Here is a 15,956-nt window from a genome sequence, read left to right on the forward strand (position 1 = left end):
ACCAGGCCATGATATCTCTGGTGCCCTCACTGCTACCTGGTCCTAACAGGTAGGCAAGGAGACAACATGTCATCTTGAGCAGTAATGCTTCCACATGCCGGAGCACATGAGCATGCTTCCTTTGGGTTTCTCATGTCAGTTGTACAGCCTGGTGCGTTCCTGGCTGGACCCACAAAGTTCTCTGATAATAAAAAAGAGCTGGCAATCTACTTCTACACCAGGAAATAAGTCAAAGGCAAGACATGGGCTTGCACATTTGCCCACTATCAACACTCACCAATGGCAAGAAACATCTCCCAGACCATGCCTAGGAGACAGTCCAGGGCCAATGAACTATCCAGTTGGACTCAACAATCTTAGAGGTCCTTTGCAATTAAAACAATCCTATGATTCTATGATTGATATCATGTTTGGGGATGAAAAGCATCCCATAACACATCACAGTGTCACAGTATCACAGTATCACCAAGGTTGGAAGAGACCTCAAAGATCATCGAGTCCAACCTGTCACCACAGACCCCATGACTAGACCATGGCACCAAGTGCCACATCCAATCCCCTCTTGAACACCTCCAGGGATGGTGACTCCACCACCTCCCTGGGCAGCACATTCCAATGATGAATGACTCTCTCAGTGAAGAACTTTCTCCTCACCTTGAGCCTAAACTTCACCTGGCACAGCTTGAGACTGTGTCCTCTCATTCTGGTGCTGGTTGCCTGGGAGAAGAGACCAACTCCCTCCTGGCTACAACCACCCTTCAGGTAGTTGTAGACAGCAATAGGTCTCCCCTGAGCCTCCTCTTTTCCAGGTTAATGTCCCCATGGCTGGAGGACAGACTCTGCCCTGATCTTCTCTGGATGGAGCCTGTCCCTGTAACATTTAACCTCAGGAGCTAGGTTTCACCCATGTGCTACTTCACCTTCCTGCCAACATGTGTGGTGCAGGCTTTAGTGTGGAGAAACTGGAGTGGGAGGTGACATTGCCTGTGGAGACACAGCTGTGACAGCCTCTGACCCAGCTCCCTCTCGGTCCAAATAAGAAGAGGCCATACAAGTAGGAACAATTCAGTAGGAAATGGTTTCCTTGGAAGCAGGCCAACATTTAGAGCAAAGCTCTGAGTTTCTACCCCCATGCCTTGACAATGGTGTGTATTTTGGGAAATGAAATATGGCCACATCCAGAAAACCACCAAGCTCTGGTTGCTCTGAATCCCTCAGCCCCACAGCAGGCAGTGAGCATTGGGAACAACATCCAGATACCACTACCCCAACAGCAAGGTCCACAAGCCCAAGGAAAGCTTTGCACCACTCTGAACATGGGAAAAAGAGACTTAGAGCAGCCTGGAGATGTTTCTCTGCTGTGGGAAGTGTGTAAAGTGCCACCCTCCCTTGCAGAGGGACCTTGCCAGGCTGGACAGATGGGCAGAGTCCGGGGGCATGAGATTTAACACATCCAAGTGCCAGGCTCTACACATTGGCCACGGCAACCCCATGCAGTGCTACAGGCTGGGAACAGAGGGGCTGGAGAATGGTCAGGCAGAGAGGGACCTGGGGCTAGTGGTTGATAGTAGGCTGAACATGAGCCAGCAGTGTGCCCAGGTGGCCAAGAAGGCCAACGGCATCCTGGCCTGTATTAAGAACAGTGTGGCCAGCAGGAGCAGGGAGGTCATTCTGCCCCTGTACACTGCACTGGTTAGGCCACACCTCGACTCCTGTGTCCAGTTCTGGGCCTCTCAGTTTAGGAAAGATGTTGAGTTGCTGGAAGGTGTGCAGAGAAGAGCAACAAAGCTGAGGAGGAGAGGCTGAGGGAGCTGGGGTTGCTTAGCCTGCAGAAGAGGAGGCTCAGGGGAGACCTTATTGCTGTCTACAACTCCCTGAAAGGAGGTTGTAGCCAGGTGGGGGTTGGTCTCTTCTCTCAGGCAACCATCACTAGAACAAGAGGACATAGTCTCAAGCTGTGCCAGGGGAGGTTTAGGCTGGATGCTAGGAACAAATTCCTCATAGAAAGAGCGATTGGTCATTGGAAAGGGCTGCCCAGGGAGGTGGTGGAGTCACCATCACTGGAGGTGTTTAGGAAGAGACTGGATGGGGTGTTTGGTTCCATGGTTTAGTTGATTAGATGGTGTTGGGTGATAGGTTGGACTCAGTGATCTCAAAGGTCGCTTCCAACTTGGTCTGGTCTATTCTATTCTATTCTATTCTATTCTATTCTATTCTATTCTATTCTATTCTATTCTATTCTATTCTATTCTATTCTATTCTATTCTATTCTTACCACTGCTGAGGTGCAGCTGGGAACTGGGTGATGAATGGAAAAGGCAGTTTCCCAGCTTTTGCAGGGTGGGGCACATCTCCAAGCCTCCTCCCATCCTGGCATTGGGTTCATTCCAAGAACCAAATCCTGGCCCTGAAGCTCCTCTGATTGCACTGTCAGGAGACTCAGCCTCAGCCCACCAAGAAACCTCTCTGCCTGCTGACAACAATTCAGGCAGTGACCAAACAACTGTTGCACTGAGAAGCAGCCAACACCTTTGTATGCACTTCTGTGTCTACCTCCAGCCATTGTAAAAGCTCCTGTACGAAAGGGAAGATAGGCATAAATGTCTTTCTTCACAGTTTGCATGCCCAGCTCCTAATAAGATCTCCTCAGCACCACAATGAGTCAAAGAACAGCATTTCTGGAGGAGTGAGCGATGTGGGAGCAGCCCCAGCTTTGCCATGACAGGTTTCTGCATCACATTATGGAAAGGATGAGTGTTCACCACAGTTACAGCAGCACAACGCTGCAGGTGACTGTGAGAAGCAAGCTCTGAGTGCACAGACATCTGCAGTGGGGTGTTAAGGCTGGCCCTTCCTGGTCCTGATGTAAGGACCTGGGAGAAAGGGTGACGCATCACCAAAATAGTGAGTGCTGAGATTTCAAGAGCCCTCCAAGTCAGGACAAGAAGCCCTACATTGTTATCCCCATCTTAAAAACATGAATCAGAGGCACTCTTCCAAGGTCAGCCATGGGGAAGGGGTGGTAGGACTTGGTTTAAAGTCTCACCTAAATCACCTTCTCCCCAAAGACCTTTGTGGGCTTCTTCCCTTCTCTTTCGTACAGCTGCTGAAGGCAGCAGGCAGGGTGTTGATGACAGGGTTAAACCCCACAGACAAAGAGGGAAAAGGTGGAATTTCCATTATTTGCATTCATGGTGGGTTGGGGGAACTAATCTTGATTTTTGACTGTGACCATCTAGGAGAGGAATAGCGAGAGTTAGAGGAGTTTTGTATCAAAGGGGTGGGAAATGATCAAGGAGCCATTGCAAAGAAGGAATGCGTCAGAAAGAGGGGATGGAGTCACCCATAACAGGACTGAAGTGTGCAGCACCATCTGATTTGATCCCACTCTACTCCTCAGGACCTCACAGACATCAAGAAAATCAAGTTCTCTTCATGCATCCCAGGCCTAGCCCAATATCCACACAGCCATTCTGGGGACTCCCAAGAGTATAAACAGCTGTAAGAGAGGGAGGGACAGGAGGTCGCACAGAGGGGCTCACCCCACTTCCAAGCAACCCATGACCACAGGCTCTGCGCTGAAACCTTGCAGGGCTTTGGGGTTCAGATGCAGATACCCCCTCTTCTAGCACAGGCACCCCAGAAGCTGATCTTATATGCACAAAAGTTATCCTGCCCAGCCAAACCAAGGCACAGCCCTGGCGTGGGAAGAAGCAGACCCTGGAGGCCAGCCAGGTCCCACCATCAGCCAGCAGAGCTTGGCCAGGCTGGCATCCACAGCATGTTCCTACAGCCAGCCTTCTTCCTTGGGCTGCTTCCAGCGGAGCCATCTCATCCCTCGCAGGGCTGCTGGTTTACCCCATGGAAATTGCTCCCGGAGCGCTGCCTGTCTGTGGGCAGACAGCATTCTGTGGGCAGTCCAGCGCCACAAAGAGGCACCAGCTCCCTCTCGTGGGCTTAGTCTGGCTCTGTCTGCTGGAAACCATCCAACCTTTCCCAGAAAACTGATTTTTTAAACGACCCCCCCCACCCATCAATCAAAATATTCATTGGTACACCAGACATGGAGGTTTTATGGAGATGTGCCAACTTCCATCACATTTCCTCTTGTAGGAGGATGATTTCTTCTTTTTTTTTCCCCCACCCTTCTGGGGGCTTTTTTGCATTTTTCTCACCACTGATGGAAAAAGCAGCTGCTTTAGATATGTAAATGATGAGTCTCTCTAATTCACTTGTCCTGAGGCTCTGGAAAGAGTTGAGAGTCTCCAGTGAGCCCTTCAAGCACCATGTTTGATGCCTGTCCTAGAAGGGGGCAGGCACATACTGAAGCATCCAGCATTTAGATGCATCAGTGAAGGCCTCAAAGGGCCTTTCAGTGTGCAGTGCTTAAAGACAAGTAAGTCTTATGAAGTCAAAAGTCAAGAAAAGGAAAATAATAAAAAAAAACATCTCTTTTGATGTTTTTGGCCACAACAACCCCATGCAGAGCTGCAGGCTGGGCTCAGAGTGGCTGGAGAGCAGCCAAACAGAAAGGGACCTGGGGGAGCTGATTGACATCCAGCTGAATATGAGCCAGCAGTGTGCCCAGGTGGCAATGAAGGCCAGTGGCATCCTGGCCTGTATCAGAAATAGTGTGGCCAGCAGGAGCAGGGAAGTCATTGTGCCCCTGTACTCTGCTTTGTTTAGGCCACACCTTGAGTCCTGTGTCCAGTTCTGGGCAATTTGAGAAGGACATTGAGACTCTTGAAGGTGTCCAGAGAAGGGCAACAAGGCTTGGGGAGAGGCCTTGAGCACAGTCCTATGAGGAGAGGCTGAGGGAGCTGGGGTTGTTTAGCCTGGAGAAGAGGAGGCTCAGGGGAGACCTTATTGCTGTCTACAACTACCTGAAGGGAGGTTGTAGCCAGGTGGGGGTTGGTCTCTTCTCCCAAGCAACCAGCACCAGAAGAAGAGGACACAGTCTCAAGCTGCACCAGGGGAGGTTTAGGCTGGAGGTGAGGAGAAGTTCTTCACTGAGAGAGTCATTGGAATGTGCTGCCCAGGGAGGTGGTGGAGTCACCATCCCTGGAGGTGTTCAAAAAAGGATTGGATGTGGCACTTGGTGCCATGGTCTAGTAGCCATGAGGTCTTGGGTGACAGGTAGGACTTGATGATCTTTGAGGTCTTTTCCAACCTTACTGATTCTATGATTCTATGATTTGTACCACACAAAAAAAAAAACCATGGACCCCCAAAAGTGCCTGGGAAATGCTGTCCTAAGTTGCATTTAGAAAACTCCTGGTTTCCTCAAATTGCTGAAATTTTCCCCAGAGTGTAATTTCCTGCAGCATTTCCACCCAAACATCCATTCTGGAGGTGTCATGAGTCTGGAGAGGTGTTTGTCCATCCTGCAGCACACCCTGGTACCTGCTGGGGACAGCTAGGTTGCTTCTCCCATCTTCCTCCTCTCTGTGTTGCATGACCTAGAAGGTCTCACCAGCATGCTGCTGATGCTGGCCACCCTGAAAGAATCATGGCATTGTTTTGGTGGGACAAGACCCCTAGGGTCATCAAGCCCAACTGTTGACCTAACACCACCATGGCCATTAGACCACATCTCAAAGTGCCATGTCTACATAGTTTTTGGACACCTCCAAGGACAGTGACATGGACCTCATCCTCCCACCCCAAGCCCTGTGGAGAATTGAGCAACAGATCAGGGGCTGCTTCAGGAATGTGGTTTGGTGTTTTCCTGTCTGGTGTGATACTCATCTTGGTGGTGTAGGTGGCTGTGGGACAGATGGAGTGACTGCTGGCCACAGGAAGGCTTGACTTGCCTTCATCTGCCATCACCACCCACGGAGTCCTCTGCCCAGGATGCTGCTTTCTAAAAGGCATGACAGCTCCATCCCCCTTCCAACCCCTCTCCAAGTACTCCTCCAGCTTTGTCCCCACACAGAGCTTGGCACAGAGCTAAACTGACCATGTGGGTTTGGCTGTTGGAGGCTGTAAGGTGGGAGCTCTGATAGCTGGCCTACAGCCTGGATATGCAGAAGCCACATCACACCTCCTCCTATGTCCATCCAACAAGTCCCTCAGGTATTTAAACTGCTGGTTGTTATCTGCAGCCAAGCATTTGTGATGCCATTTGTAATTGTTTGTTGTTTCATCTCAACACTGCATGTCCCTCCCTGCTCCAGCCACTGAAAGGAGCCTGTGTTTGCTTCATGGTGCCTCCTCTAAATGCCATGCTTGGGCACTTCTTGCTCCAGGGACCCTTCTCCATGCCTTGCACCAAGGCTTTTTAGTCCCTTTGGAGGATGACAGCCCTCTCTTCTCTCTCTCCCCCTGTCTGGATGGTTGGGTATCCACTCCCAAATGCCTTAGTCTCTGTATCATCTTTCTCCCACACCCTGGATCTCCTCCAGCTGAGCTCTTTTGCACTATGGGATGCCACAAACTACTTGAGTGCTGCACCTGAGCCTTGCCATGTGCTCGAACATGTAGGAAATCTCCATCATCTCTTTCCCAGCTCTGTCATTACCATCGCTCTTTTGAATGGGGTCAGAGAAGCTCAGTGTAGCCTGCAGTGGTTGGAACAAAGAGTTCCTTTCCACCCAGTGGAACTGAAGGTCCTCCAAGCACCTTTCAAGCCCAAAGGGTGAATGCTGTCCTGCACAATGACACAGCAAGGGGCACAGGCTTGTGGGAGTTTTCTGGATAGCTTCACCCATGTGTTAACCATCTTCCTGTGGGCTCCACTGGCCCTAATTCCTGGTTAAACTTAGTGGTTGGGAATCACACCCACTGCTTCTTCCTCCCTGTGCATCTTGCATGTATTGGAGAGGAGTAATTTGCCACCAGGTAGCTTTACACCACAGGAGGAGGGCAGACACCCCCACCCTTGAGATGCAGTGCCCTTTGGGCAAGGGAAATAACCCTTTGCTCTTCAGCCATGCCCAGGATGATTTCCTTCCCCTTTTATCAGTCATGGGCTAGAACAATGCTGCTTTTACTTCAAGGGGGGGTGGGGAATGAATAAAAAAGGGCAAGAAATACACTAGACCAAACCAAGCATAAAAAAGCCAGTTGTGCTTGAAAGCAGCAAAACCTTCCTCCACCCCACCCCAACTGTGCTTTCCTGCAGGCTGTGGAAGATTGTCTCCACTGCTGCAGGATGTGTAAATCCAAGGGAATGAAATATTAATTATTTAGAGTCCATCCAACCAGGGTTCCTCTGTGCTTTCAGAGAGATGAATAATTCCAGCATGCAGGAGGGGAAAAACACACACAAGTCTCTTTTCTTTTTTTGCCTTTTTTCTCTGGTTTTTTGGTTGTTTTAATGAGAAAATATTGTGTGAGGAGTAAATTAGAGCTTTGGAGTGTTCAGGTTGAGGGGCAGGAAGGGGCTTGGGTTGCTTCAGGGTGGAAAAAAAAATGTGAATTCCTAAAGAGGGTATAAAAGAGATGATGGTTTAATGAAGAGGTAAAGGGAGGTGTATCACCCAGTGTGGGTCCTTCAGCATGGAGATGTGTCCTCCCAGGGTGGTGGAGCTGTGAGGAGGAGAGGGTAAAGGAAAGTAGGACTTGATTAATAAAGGAGAACCCACATCACTGAAAGCTCCTGTTATGCAGCACTTCAGAAGAAGTCATTCATCCAGAGCAGCCATGGGCACCAGCCCAAGGCTCAGCATGGCTCAAAGCTCTTTTTGTCCCCCTTGTTTACCAGGGCTGGGCTGAAAGCACAACGTCATCCCTTGGCTGAGCAATGCCTTGCAGATTGGCTGACCCAAGTTTAAGCATTTCCATGCTTTCACCAGAACAAAACTCCCCCAAAAAAGTGCTGCTTGGGAGGAGGGAGAAGCATTCAGCACCTCCTCTGGCAATGAAAAATCTCCCAGCTCTCTTTGTTGTTCACTTTTTCCCTTTCCTCTCCTCTGATTTCTCTGCAGCCTTGGGAAATAGTCTGGGATTCTGTGAAATATCTACATGAAATATCTGGCCTCTCTGAAATCTGTGTTCTTCTAGAAACCATCCACTGTTCCTTGACCCAAATGCTTCAAATGACCCTGAGGCTGCTTTGCAGGATGTTGGAGGGACAGGTAAATGAACAGATCATTGGAGGACACAATGCCAAGTGGTAGGTCCATGGCAGTGCTAGCCTTGTGTGAGGCATTGGGGTCAGGTTCAGGTTCACTCTTGTTCAACATCTTCATGAATGATTAATGGCTTGTTCAACATCTTCATTCCATGGATGAGGGGATATTGTGGACCCTCAGCCAGTTTGCTGAAGACTGTGAGTGGCTGATGCCTCACCAGGCTGTGCTGCCATTCAGTGGGGCATGGACAGGCTGGGCACAAGTGGGGGAGGAACCTCAGGAAGTCCAACAAGTGCAGGATCCTACAGCTGCAGAGTCACAACCCCCTGCACCAGTACAGGTGAGGGTGACCTGCTGGAAAGCAGCTCCAAGGAGCTAACCTAACCCTAACCTGGAGGTGCTGGTGGAAAACAAGTTCAGCATGAGCCAGCAATCTGCTCCTGTGGACAAGGTCAATGGTGTCCTGGGGTGCATGAAGAAGAGTATGGCCAACAGGTCAAGGAAGGTTCTCCTCCCCCTCTACTCTGCCCTGGTGAGGCCACATCTGGAGTCCTGAGTCCATTTCTGGGCACCCCAATTGAAGAGTGGCAGGGAACTATTGGAGAGAGTCTGGCAGGGACTACAAAGCTGCTGAGGGGCCTGGAGCATCTCCACGAGAAGAAAAGGCTGAGAGACCTGGGACTGTTTATCCTGGAGACGAGCAGCCTGGCAGGGGATCTGATCAATTTCTAAAGGGTGAAGGTCATGAGGATGGGGCCTGACTCTTTTCAGTGGTGCCAAGCAACAGGACAAGGGCCAACAGACACAAACTGGAACATGGGAAATTCCTCCTGATCATAATGAAAAGCTTCTTTCCTGTGAGGGTGCTGGAGCCCTGGAGCTGGGCTCTATAACCTGAGAGGTTATGGAGTCTCCTTCTTTGGAGACTTTTAAAACCCTGCTGGCCATTGTGATCCTGGGCAGCCTGCTGAGGGTGACCCTGCTTTAGCAGGGGGCTTGGAGTGGATGACCTTCTTGGAAACTCCACCATTCCGTGATTATGTGAACAACAGCCACAAGCAAGCAAGACAACATGAAGAGAGGGATGACCAAAGACAGCTGGTAGAAGTGGAGGTGGGGACAAAGACTGGAGATAAGCAGATGTGTGCAGATGTGCAGGCTGTGCAGACAAGCATTGTTTTGATTAATATGTGGCACCGCAGCAGAGCCAACAGGAAGAATAATAGAATAGAATAGAATAATAGAATAGACCAGGTTGGAAGAGACCTTCAAGATCATCACGTCCAACCTATCACCCAACACCACCCAATCAACTAACCCATGTAACCAAGCACCCTGTCAAGTCTCCTCCTGAACACCTCCAGTGACAAGAAGAGGTGGGGGGTTGCCAGGTCTGGCTGGCAATAGGGGACAGGGGGATGCCATTCTCCCAGCTGCACCCCAGATAAGAGAAACCCCTCTAGAGATTGGCAGGACATGCAGAAGCAGCATCTCCCTCCCCAGGCTGCAGGACATAGCAGAGACACTTCTCCATCAAGCTGCCAGGATGACAGAGCTCAGGCATGAGAAGCAAATGAGAAGCTACAGGTTGAGAGACAACACAGGGTGATGACCGTAATACTTTATCTATTCTATGTCCATACCCTCCTGGGGGAGTCTGACCATGCTCTTCAGGCCTCCAGGAGCCCCTTTTTCACACCACTGCTGAGCAGGTGAAGGAGGACCCTGGCGTGGCACTCCCTGCCATCTCACCGCCGAGCTAGCCTGGGTCCAGGGCATGCACTCAGGTTGCACAAGAAGGATTGGCAGCAATGGGATGTGTAGGAAGCCAGGCCCAGGCTGAAGTTGTGATCTGGGCAAGTCTCAGAGCACTTCTTAGTGATCCTCTTCCACAAAGACAAAAAGCCTGGTGCAAAGAAGGGAGAGAGCAGTATGAACAGAGTTTGTTGAGTGCTCCTCAATCTCGTACAGCAGGGGGATAAGCTAATGAGTCCCACTGTCCCACACAGCCCCAAGGACCAGCATGGCCAATGAGACACATCCCAGTCCCACTACAGCTCAATAAGTGCTGGTGATCAGCTGCACAGGGCACCCAATATCCCTGCTGGGCACCTGGCACCCCCCAGCACAAACCCCCATGCAAGTCTTTTTTAGGTGTATGGTCGCATCCATGAGACTATGGTCATGCCTGGATTGAAAGCACACTTCCAGACTTCTGTTCTTGAAGGAAAAAATTGTTCTTCTCTAAATCTCTCTAGACCTTTTCATCCATCCTGACTATCTGCTTCTTTCCATCTCATTGTCTAATCAAGGTACACATTCATTTTCTCTCTTCTGAAGATATTCAGAATCCACCTGGATGCAGCCTTGTACAACCCTAGGAGGGGGTTGAACTAGATGATGCCCAGACATCCCTTCCCACCACCCACCATTCTATGGTCTGTGATTCAGAAGCTAAAGAGGAAGATCTCAATGTGTGGAGAGGTGAAGGATTTCAGACCACACAAACTTCAGCTCTACCAGGCTGAGCTAGCAGGGTTTCCACCTCCCACATGTGCTTCCTCATGACTCCTAAGGCCATCCATCCACAAGGAGTAACCATAACAAATGCAGTCAAAACCCCACAGCCCATTCCTGAGTTCCCATCTGGGGAGACACAACCAGCACATACCAATTCCTACAGAAGCAACGTTGGTCACACAATACACATCCTTGTCTGAGCACTTCTTGGCCTTCAGACAGCTCCAGTTGTTTTGTTCCCAGTTACAGGTGTAGCAATACAGGGAATTCACTGAAGGAGAAGACACAGGATATGGGAACTAAGTGAGGAGAGGAGAAGGACTTTGTTCTTTACATTGACTTGAATGAACTTGAGAAGTGGATGTGTGTGTACCTCCTGAAGTTTAATAAGCCCAAGTGCATGGTCCTGTGCCTGGGTCAGGGCAATCCTTGATATCAACACAAGATGGAGATTAAGGGATGCAAAGCAGCCCTGCAGAGAAGGATCTGAGTGTGCTGGTAAGTGAAAAGCTGGACATGAGCTGGAACCATGCACTGCCAGCCCAGAGACAGCCCTGTCCTGGGCTGATCCCCAGCAGTGTGGGCAGCAGATGGGGGGAGAAGATTCTGCTCCTCTGCTGCACTCTGCTGAGACCTCACCTGCAGTGCTGGAGCCAGCTCTGGAGTCCTCAGCACAGCAGAGACATGGACCTGTTGGAGTGGGGCCAGAGGAGGCCACAGCAGTGAGGGGAGGGCTGGAAGCCCTCTGCTGTGAGGCCAAGCTGAGAGAGTTGGGGGTGTTCAGCCTGGAAAAGAAAAGGCTCCAAGGACACCTTATTGCAGTCTTTCAGAATTTAAAGGAGATTACAGGAAAGCTGGGGACAGACTTTTAAAGCAGGGTCTGTTGTGACAGGAGGAGGGGTGATGGTTTGAAACTGAAAGAGGGAGATTTAGCCTAGAGATAAAGAAGAAATTCTTCACCATAAGTGTGGTAAGACGCTGCCCCAGGTTGCCTAGAGAGGTGGCAAATGCTCCCTCCCTGGAACTATTCCAGGACAGGCAGTTTGGAACTCTGAGCAACCTGATGTAGCTGATGTCCCTGTTCATTCTAGTGGGGTTTGGCCTAAATGACCTTTAAAGGTCCCTACCACCCCAAACCATTCTATGTTTCTATGGATTCAGCCCTAACACACACCCAGTCTAACTCTCCATTTTTACAGCTTGGGTTATCCACCATGGTTTCAGGCAGTCTTGGCTTTGGCCCCAAAGACAGGCTCTCTGTCCCTTGGGCCTTGTTAACACTTGGAAATTAGTCAGAATCACTACTCCAGTCGGTGAACAAAGCTAAATGGCAGAAAGGTATTCTTGGGCCACAATGAGACAGAAATAACTATCCCAAGGAATTATTTTTCTGCACCAGACAGTGTGGCAAATTTCCAAGTGCTGGCAAAAACCTGAGAAAATGAGGACAAAGTTTATTTTTCCTGGGTGCTTAACCCTCTTGTCCACAGAGAATACAAGATTGGATAGCAGGAAGAAATTCTTTACTGAAAGAGTGGAACAGGCTGCCCAGGGAGGTGGTGGAGTCAGCATTCCTAGAGGGACTCAAAAAACATGTAAAGATGCACCCTGGGACATGGTTTAATGGCTGTGGTGATGTTGGGTTGATGGTGGGACTCAGTTATCTTGGGTGGGTCTTTTCCAACCTTAACAATTCTATGATCATCTATGCTAACAGAGCTCTGAATTCATTTGCAATCTACCAGCTCAAATATACAATGCAAATGATAAGCAAATGCTGCTGAACCCCTGTAGCCCACAACCCAGCCTCTCCCTAAACTCTGGATTTTGTCCCAGATTCTCTGAAATCAGCAAGCTTGTAGGATCTCTGAGATGAGCAGAAGTCAGAGACATTCATGAGGCAGATACATTCACTGAATGATAGAACTCACTGGGCTGGCTGGGACTTTCAAAGGTCACCTGGTCCACACCCCCTGCAGTGAACAAGGATAGGATAGGATAGGATAGGATAGGATAGGATAGGATAGGATAGGATAGGATAGGATAGGATAGGATAGGATAGGATAGGACAAACCAGGTTGGAAGGGACCTTTGAGATCGAGTCCAACCTATCACCCAACACCATCTAATCAACTAAACCATGGCACCAAGCACCCCATCCAGTCTCTTTTTACACACCTCCAGGGATGGTGACTCCACCACCACCCTGGGCAACACATTCCAATGGCCAATCACTCTTTCTATGAAGCACTTCTTCCTAACATCCAGCCTAAACCTCCCCTGGCACAGCTTGAGACTGTGTTCTCTTGTTCTGGTGCTGGTTTCCTGAGAGAAGAGACCAACCCCCACCTGGCTACAACCTCCCTTCAGGGAGTTGTAAACAGCAATAAGGTCTCCCCTGAGCCTCCTCTTCTCCAGGCTAAGCAACCCCAGCTCCCTCAGCCTCTCCTCACAGGGCTGTGCTCCAAACCCCTCCCCAGCTTTGTTGCCCTTCTCTGCACACCTTCCAGCATCTCAACATCTTTCCTAAACTGAGAGGCCCAGAACTGGGCACAGCATATCTTCAACTAGATCAGGTTGCTCAGAGCCCCATCAAGCCTAACCTTGAATGCCTCCAGGGAAAGGGCCTCCATCATCTCCCTGGGCAATCTGTTCCAATATTCCACCACCCGAGAACATCTTCTTTTCCAATCTAAATCTATCCTTCTCTAGTTTGAAACCATTGCCCCTTGTCCTTTCACAACAAGCCCATGTAAAAAGCCCCTCTCCAGCTTTCCTCTAGGCCCCTTTCAGGTACTGGAAGGCCAATATAAGATCTAGTCCTGTCCCAGTGCTTCCACTGACTGCAGTAGGAACAAGGTGAATGGAGTTCTTGATGTATTGTGGTATCATGGGCTGAAGCCCTTCTTCATCAAGATTCAGCGATAACCACAGCCTTGCATCATCTCAACAGACAAACTCACTGACAAGTCTCTCAACAAAGACACAACAATGGCAACAGCTTCCCTTTTTTCTGTCTTGCTTTCATCTAGAGATGTGTCTACAGGGAGATTGCACTGCAGAGAATAAAACTGTCACATGCCCAGGCTGAGACTACTGATAAAGAACCAAAAGAAGAGCTTGGTGTCCTTCAGCTGCACCACTGCAAGAGCTCACTGCCTTGGGGTACGTTAAGAAGAGCATGACAAGCAGGCTTAGGGAGGTTCTTCTGCCCTTCTTCACTGCCCTAGGCAGGCCATAACTGGAGTCCTGGGTCCCGTTCAAGAGAGACAAGGAGACTGGAGAGAATCCAGCAGAGGCTACAAAGCTTTTAAGGGGCATGGAGAATCTCTGCAGGGAGGAAAGGCTGAGAGACCTGGGGCTGTTCAGCCTGGAGAAGAGCAGCCTGAGAGATTGATAGCTAAAAGGTGGTGGGCAACAGAATGGGGCCAGACTCTTATCAGTGGGGCCCAGTGACAGAACAAGGGGCAACTGGCAGAAACTGGAAACCAGGACATTCCATCTGACAATGAGGAAGAAACTTTTTTGCTTTAAGGGCACTGGAGCCCTGAAGCAGGCTGCCCAGAGAGATTGTGGAGTCTCCATCCCTGGATAGATTCCAAACCCACCTGAACGCAGTCCTGGGCACCCTGGTCTAGCTGACCCTGCTTTAGCAGAAGAGTTGTACTAGATTATCTCCAGAGGTCCCTTCCAAGCCCCACCATTCTGTCATTCTGCAATTCCAAGGCACACCCTCCCATAATTTTCTCCCCTGGCTCTGAGGTCTCCCTGCCTTTACGACACAGAACTCCTCTTTGTCTAGTAGCCAACCGCGACACCTCACCTTGATCTGCACACAGGATCAAAGCCAGCACAGCAAGGAAGGAGACCTTCATCTTCTCTCAGTCGCCTCCACAGCCCAAGAAAGACACCCTCACCTGGGGACAGGATATATATCTTCCCTACCTTTGAGCCCAGTGATGATGAAGACACCAATTTTGTAAGAGTGGGCAGGATCACGCGTTGTCTGAGAGGCTTGGAATGCATGTGGGTTGTTTTCTCACCTTGGTGTTGCCTTCAGGCTGGTCTGATGTGTCCAGAGAGGAGTGAAAGCACTGAGACAATTCATTCCATTTATTGCTTTCAATACTTTAATTTCATTATGGTCAGGGGGACATTGCTGTTGATGTCTGAGTTGGGGGGTTTGTACTCTTCAGCTCTAATCTGCTCATCACATCTGTGGCCAGATGGGTGAATGAAGGCATCTACTCAAAGTACAGTGGTAAATAAGTGGCATAAATTGATGACTTCATCTAGGTGGATTATTGCCAAGTGTCTTTCCAGGGTTAGACTTGGAGACCTCCCACTATCTACACTTAGCACAGATCTAGTTGTATGTGCAACCTGCTCTAGGTGATCTTGCTCTGTCAGGGGGGTCAGACTAGATGATCTCCAGAGGTCTCTTCCAACCCCCACCATTCTGTAATTCTGTGATTAATGGTTGGCAATATAAACAGGAAACCTCTCATCATTGCAAAGCTGCTGAGTATCTACAAAGCCCTAAATGTTCTACCTCCTGGGTTTGAGAGAAGCTGCAGCAAGAGAGCTTAGGGTTTAAATGCAGGAACAGGGACACTGGAGATAGGGGTTGCAAAGCTGAAAACCAAAGAAAAAGGCCAAAGCATCTTAGCCCTATTTCTATATGAAGCATCCAATTCCAAGTATTGCTAGAAACCAGTCAGATATGATGTGCTCAACCCTTTGTCTTCAGGATGTGGCTTAGTAGGAGCAGTAGGATTGAGAGCTCAGGGCAAGCAGTCAGACCTGATGATCTCAAAGGCCTCTTCTAACCTCCTCAACAGTTCTACAATTTATTATTTCTCTTCAAGTTTCCCATTTGGGTGGAGCTGAAGCTGATAATTTCAGCCCCTCTGGGGCATCCATTTGACTGCCTGTCCCACTTCTGCTTCCAAGGTAAGAGTTACCAGGAAGTTTAGTACTGGATATCAGCAGCCATCAACATGAGTCACCACTCACCAACCAAGCCACCAAAGAGCTGAGAGGCTGAAACAGGAGCAGCCTCTCTGAATAAAGCCACTTGGGCAATCAGCTGTCTGCTCACCCATTCCCTCTCCCTCCTGCAAGAGTTGGTCTGCAGGAAAAAGAACAGAGACCCAGCTGTGGGGTTTAGAAGATGGAGATGCAGAAGAAGAAGAGGCAGAGGCTCAGAAAACATGTGGAAGAAAGAGATTAGATGGGCAAAAGAAGGGCTAAATTATTTGGGACCAGCATTATTTTCTGGACAGGAGATCAGTCAAATGAGCAAGCATCTCTGAAGCACAAGTCATGCTCATCAGACATCTAAAGCATCTGAGGGGACTA

General features: G+C 49.5%; 1 protein-coding gene across 1 annotated transcript in view; it reads right to left on the minus strand.

Moving 5' to 3' along the window:
- Window positions 1–10,794: 10,794 nt before the first annotated feature.
- TOP1MT (DNA topoisomerase I mitochondrial) overlaps window positions 10,795–15,956 on the minus strand; it is a 44,165-nt gene continuing 39,003 nt past the window's right edge. Inside the window, exon 21 of the mRNA XM_068163203.1 lies at window positions 10,795–10,866. The gene's annotated coding sequence lies outside the window, so the exon portion shown is untranslated. The remainder of the gene's footprint in view (window positions 10,867–15,956) is intronic.

Source organism: Melanerpes formicivorus, unplaced genomic scaffold, assembly GCF_026170545.1.
Source record: "Melanerpes formicivorus ecotype bairdi unplaced genomic scaffold, bMelFor1.0.p_v2 SCAF_71, whole genome shotgun sequence".
Taxonomy (NCBI): Eukaryota; Metazoa; Chordata; class Aves; order Piciformes; family Picidae; genus Melanerpes; species Melanerpes formicivorus.